Source organism: Heloderma suspectum, chromosome 7 (assembly GCF_057233095.1).
Source record: "Heloderma suspectum isolate Gila_16-S chromosome 7, 16-S_ref, whole genome shotgun sequence".
Lineage (NCBI taxonomy): Eukaryota > Metazoa > Chordata > Lepidosauria > Squamata > Helodermatidae > Heloderma > Heloderma suspectum.
In genome coordinates, this window is record NC_139464.1 from 83617940 (window position 1) to 83623887 (window position 5948).

The 5948-nt window shown below is 43.2% G+C and overlaps 1 pseudogene; it reads left to right on the top strand.

Moving 5' to 3' along the window:
• Positions 1 to 311: 311 nt before the first annotated feature.
• On the top strand, positions 312 to 1585 carry LOC146340015 (protein maelstrom homolog pseudogene; annotated as a pseudogene).
• Positions 1586 to 5948: the final 4363 nt, after the last annotated feature.

The window sequence follows — 5948 nt, forward strand, 5'->3', positions numbered from 1 at the left end:
TTGTATGAGCTGTAGAAGCAGGAGAATGATGTTCAAATCTCTTCCTTTGTATTTCTGGTAAAATGTGCACAAAGAGAATGTGCAAGACACATACACTTCCTCTCAAGCTGCCATGCATGAAGGGATCTTAACAACAGGCTATGTTACCTCTGCCCGTAATATCTATGCATTGTGAAATCAGGAGATTCTAAGGCCTCCCTGCTCTTCTACCTGTTTCCCTTACCACATGTGGAAGTGAATGTCCAAACTGGTGTGTGTGTGGGATCCTTTGCCTGCTTTTTATTTTGAGTTTCTTACAGGTGCTGAGTGTGATGCCTAACTGCAAATGTGTGTGCAATGCTTATTATTTCTTCATGCTTGAGAAGCTGCCAGAGTTGAAGCAATGGGGCTTGTCTGTGGCTACAATCCCACACTGTTCTAATGACTGGGCAATGCTGACTGAAGAACAAAAAGAAAAGTATGCAGAATTGTCTGGCCGGGGGAAAGCTAGGAAATCAGAAGTAGCAGCAAAAAAGCTAAGTCCCATGCCACACACTCAGAATTAGGGATGCATAACTCTGCAACAGATTCAAATGAGTTCAGATTCCTATGAATCTGACCTGCAGATTCCACAGCAGACCGGCTTTTTCTGGGGGGGGGTGCACAAATGTACACTTGCGCTAATGCACACAAGTGCTAATGTGCATTAGTGCCAGTGCAAATTAGCACTAATGCACACTAGCACAAGTGGAATGAAATTCTTGTACATCCTGGAAAAAATCCAATTGGTTCAGTGAACAGACAACAGAATGAGGGATACCTGACAATCTGCGAAACACAGACGGAACAAAATCCATACATTCCTAATCAGAATAGAAATCCTGTTGCAATACTCACTAGTCCATTTAGGAAGTGTGATCAAGTTGTGCTGAAAACCTCATTCTGCTTCCTGAGTAACCTTCCAGAGTGCTGCCCCCTTATTGCAATCAGCATTTCCTCCCTTCTAAAATTGGCTGCATCAAATACTCACTTAATGATGACATAATTGTATTAGACTGTAAACATTTATAGTTTCATTGCCAGGCTGCCGGTGATGACACAGGATTCCCGTATTTGGTTTTGAGCTTGCAACTGCAAATTATTTCGTTGTGTTCCATGAGTCGCACACATTTACCCAGCCGTGTTGGGCCGTCTGGCCACCTGTGTATTGTAAGCCTGATGACACCACTTCAGGGTCAACCAGTTCCTGGAGCACATGGCTAGAGAAGCAAGCACAGTAAATCATCTGAACATAGTCCAGCGGATGACCTTGTGGAGCAGTATTGTCAAAAGCTTCAAAAGGAGCTTTCTAAGACATGGGTGTGTAACATGCTGGATGCCTCCATGTGGAATTACTCAAGCAATACTAGCTGCTAGTGACATGAAGGAAATAATGTACTATTCTGTACTCTTGCTAATTGCAAGAAGATTGCTTATTGCATCAGCGATTCTCTAGCCAATATATATAATATCCAGCCAACTGCATCTCATTTACTCCTTGCATGAGAAGGACTCCCAAAACACAGTGAACCCTATGAAGATAATATTGGATGCTGGAGGCTTCTAAGTCAACCTTTCCATTTTACAAATTGTCCTTTTTTCTATCGCTACTGCTAATCTTTCTGGAACATCCTTAGAAATGTGTTAGCAAGGTTTGTTTTGATTGTGTTTCCCAACAAGAATGATATTATGATAGATACTTGAAAGTGATTCTATAAGCTGGGATACAACTGTATCTCTGAATCTTTTATATAAGCTTTGATTTGACTAATAGCCTCCAATAATGTCTGCTGAAATGTTTGTAGGGAATTATTTTTTATGCTGCTGTTTTTAGTTTTAAAGATTTTGATATATTGGTTTGCAAATGCTTTTGATATCCATTGTAAGCTGCCTTGAGAAAACCGCCGTTTTGAAAGGCAGCATATAAATCTATAAATAAAATAAAAAATAAAACCCACACTTATTTAAATGTAGAATCTCTCCTGAGCCTCGTTATTGAAATCCCTTTCTCTAGTGGATTCAAGTGTTAGGAGAGACCCCATATCAAATAAAAATGCTACCACCTCCTCTTTTATGTGTGGTGAGGGTATTAGGCTCCTCCTTAGAGGTAATGGGAGGGGAAGAGGTAGAGGTAATGGGGGAAACAATATTTGAATGGCCCCTATGTCTTGTGAGAAAGAGTAAAGTGCCTCCCAGTTTAAAAACTCTGGTGTGTAACTTTTTCTAGTCCCGCCCAAAAGTATCTGAGATAATTACTTCAGCAATAGCAGAATTGTTTTGTAGTTACTTGGTGGGAGTCCTTCATCTCGGTCCAGTACCATCTCACTCAGGTTTGACGTGGGCTTTTCGTTTCAGCTTTCAAAATAGTGTATCTTAAGAATTTAACTTCAAGATGGCTGCTTTAGGCTTTAAAAGTGCAGACTGATGTTCACAGCCACACATTTTGCCCATTATAGAATATAAAAGGAATGTCTCCTGTGGTGCAAATAAATAGGATGATCACCCACAGCTTCCACTGATTTAAGTTCTACAGTAAAGTCATGGGAATTGCAGATACTCAGCTTCTTTGAAAATCTGGCCACTGTTCAAGTCCCAACGGCCATATCCTGTACATACCAATTCAAGTACTTAACCTTAAGCACCTGGTTTTTATTTTTATTTTTTTATTTATTTATTTTTGCTTTTTGATCACAGGAGTTAATTTCATTGTCAAGAGCCTCCTATTCAAAAACAATGGCCACCTTGAAGTCAAGCTTTAATGTCTAAAAACCTAAAGCACTTTCATTAGAGAGCTCTAAGATACTGAATCTTACAAAACATCAAAGTACTGGGGAACAGGAGAACCAGGGGTGTTGTTAGATCAGGGCCTACCTGGGAATGGGCCCTGGATCTTTTGAGCTGTGCCCCGGATCTTTTGAGCTGTCCTAATTTTCATTTTTTATATATTTCTATTGACTTGCATTGGAAAACAAAAACGGCCATAACTTTTCTAGTTTGTAAGATAAATTCACGAGATTTGGAAGCTTGGAAGCCCCCATAGAGCTAATGGAATTTGCCAAATTTCAGGCAGGTATGTCCAGTGGCTTTTGTGCTAGTCACAGGTAAAATTTGCTATTTTCAAGAAAATCTGTCAAAGAGCTATAATTTTTTTGTGCTTCTACATACATGCATGGAATTTGGGGAGCTGGCAGCTGCCATAGAGCTGACTGAGCCTGCCAAATTTCAGACAATTAGGCTTAGGGGCTTTTGTGCTAGCCACAGGTAAAATTTGCTTTTTTCAAGAAAATGTGTCAAAGCAAAGAGCTAGAATTTCTTTGTTCTCCCACATAGGTGTGTGGTAAACCTGGCAGCCCCCATGGAGCTGATGGAACCTGCCTATTTTCAGGGAGTTATGTCCAGTGACTTTGGTGCTAGTCACAGGTAAAGTTTGCTATTTTCAAGAAAATGTGTCAAAACACAGAGCTATATTTTATTTGTGCTTCCACATACATGCATGGAATTTGGGGATTTGGCAGCCCCTATAGAGATGACTGAGCCTGCCAATGTTCAGAAAGTAGGTGTAGTGGCTTTTAGGGATGTACGAAACTCCCCTTACCTGGCTCCGCCGGGTTCTGCTGGGGGGGGAGGCGCACCGTCCCTCCCCCCAGAATCCTGGCCAGCCGGCTCCACTCTGCGGGGATTCCACGGAGCCGCTGGCCAGCTCCGCCAGCAGCTGGACATCCGGCCACTGGGTAGCAGGGATACAAATTGCGGCGGCCGTAGCCACCGCCGTTTGCATCCCTGTAGTCAGCCGTGATAGGCTATGTAAGTCTTTACGTAGCCTATCATGGCTGACTACAGGGATGCAAACTATCACATCTGACTTAAAAAAAAAACCACACACGCGCGTACGCAAATGGCGCGGCTACGGCCGCCGCCATTTGCGTTCATTATTTTTGGCCGTCTTAGTCTATGTAAATATTTACATAGACTAAGAAGGCCAAAAATAAGAAATGCAAATGGCGGCGGCCATAGCCGCCGCCATTTGTGTACGTGCCTGTGTGTGTTTTTTTAAGCCAGACGTGATAGGCTACGTAAGTCTTTATGTAGCCTATCACGTCTTGCAAAAAAAAAAAAAACCTGACAAGACTGCAAATGGCGGCAGCAGCAGCCGGTTGGAAGACCAGCTGCTGCTGCCGCCGCCGCCGCCGCCGCCGCCGCCCAGAAGATCCGCCCCAGGTAAGTCTCGTCCTGGGGGGGATCTGCGGGGGCGCGGGGGGGTGGCAGGCCGTTCCGCCACAGATTTCGGGGGGCCGAATGCACTGGCATTCGGCCTCACCGAGATCCGTGGCGGAATTCTCTGCCATCCCTAGTGGCTTTTGTGCTAGCCACAGGTAAAATTTGCTTTTTCCAAGAAAATCAGTCAAAGTAAAGACCTATAATTTTTTGTGTGCTTCCACATAAATTCATGGAATTTGGGGACCTAGCAGGCCTTATGGAGCTGACTGAACCTACCAAATTTCAGACAGTGGTTTTTGCGCTAGCCATGTGTAAAGTTTCCTTTTCTCAAAGTCTAAAACAAAAAGTAAAAACTGTCAAGTCACCCAGGAGATTAGAGATCCTGATCAGAAGGTGTTTAAGGTGACCGCATTAGGAGGTCACTATCCCTAATCTCTGATGTGGGGTCTTTTTGAGGTGCAAAAAACCTCTCTCCCCTTACTTTTCTTTTCTGCTCTTACATGCCCACTGTTGGGAGCTTGCCTGCAATGAAAAGTTGAAGAGGGAGAAGGAAGGGAAGAAAAAGCTCCATGTGAAATACTGATATTTCACACAGCATCTGATTTTACTGCCCCAAACTGGAACCTTTGGATTCTGCAGAAGTTTCGTAGCCCCAGTACAACAAAGGATCCAATCAGCCTCCACAAACTTTCTTCTCCCCCTCCACTTTAATTTCTCCTAAGTAGCTGTAGGTCTCAAATAATCCCAAAGGGAGTGTTAGGACTATGTGGCATCATGATCGAGAAACTGCTGGGGCTTTTAAATAGGTTCTACAGTTTTAAAAAAGCTAAAAAAAAAAGCCCTCAGCCACCTCACCTCATAAAGCTCATTTAAGTATGTGCAATCATTGCAAACCCTGCACATCCTCCTAAATTCCTCTGAAGTACTCCCTCTCTGAAAGGAGCCACTTGGCTTAGGGAATTCTCTCTATCCCCCACCCCCATGCACATTTCCAATCACTATTCTTCTTTTCTTCTCCCCTCCCCTCCCCTCCCCTCCCCTCCCCTCCCCTGTTCTTTCTTTCTTTCTTTCTTTCTTTCTTTCTTTCTTTCTTTCTTTCTTTCTCTTCTTTATTCAACCCAGGGCATATCTTGGGGAATTCTTAAAGATAATTCTCTTCAGTGGGCAAGAGAAGTTCTGAACTGTATTTTACTTTATACAAACAAACAATATAGTTGGTTTTTCTCCTTCTCCTCACTCAAGCCTTTGAGAAGAGTGGGTTCACATGGTTGCAGAGAAACAAATCTGGGGCTGTTTTGTTTGTCAGTTGCCATCATCCAGCAATAGGAAGGGCTGTAGCTCAGTGGTAGAGCACATGCTTGGCACACAGAAGATCCCGGGTTCAATCCCCAGCATCTCCAGGTAGGGCTAGGAAAGAATCCTGCCTGAAACTCTGGAGAGCTGCTGCTGCCAGTCAGTGACAACAATTCTGGGCTAGATGGACCAGGGTCTGACTCAGTACAAGGCAGCTTCCTATGTTCCTATGAACAGAAAGCTTTAACTAAAAATAGGAGTTTTTGGTTTGTTTTTTAAGTGGAGGGGAGATAAATACTGCTAATTTTGCAATCCTATGTATGTCTACTGAGAAGTTCCATTATGTTTAATTAGGCTTATCCTCCAGAAAGTGTGTATAGGATTCCAGCACAAGTTACTTTTGCAGGGAGGTTTGCACC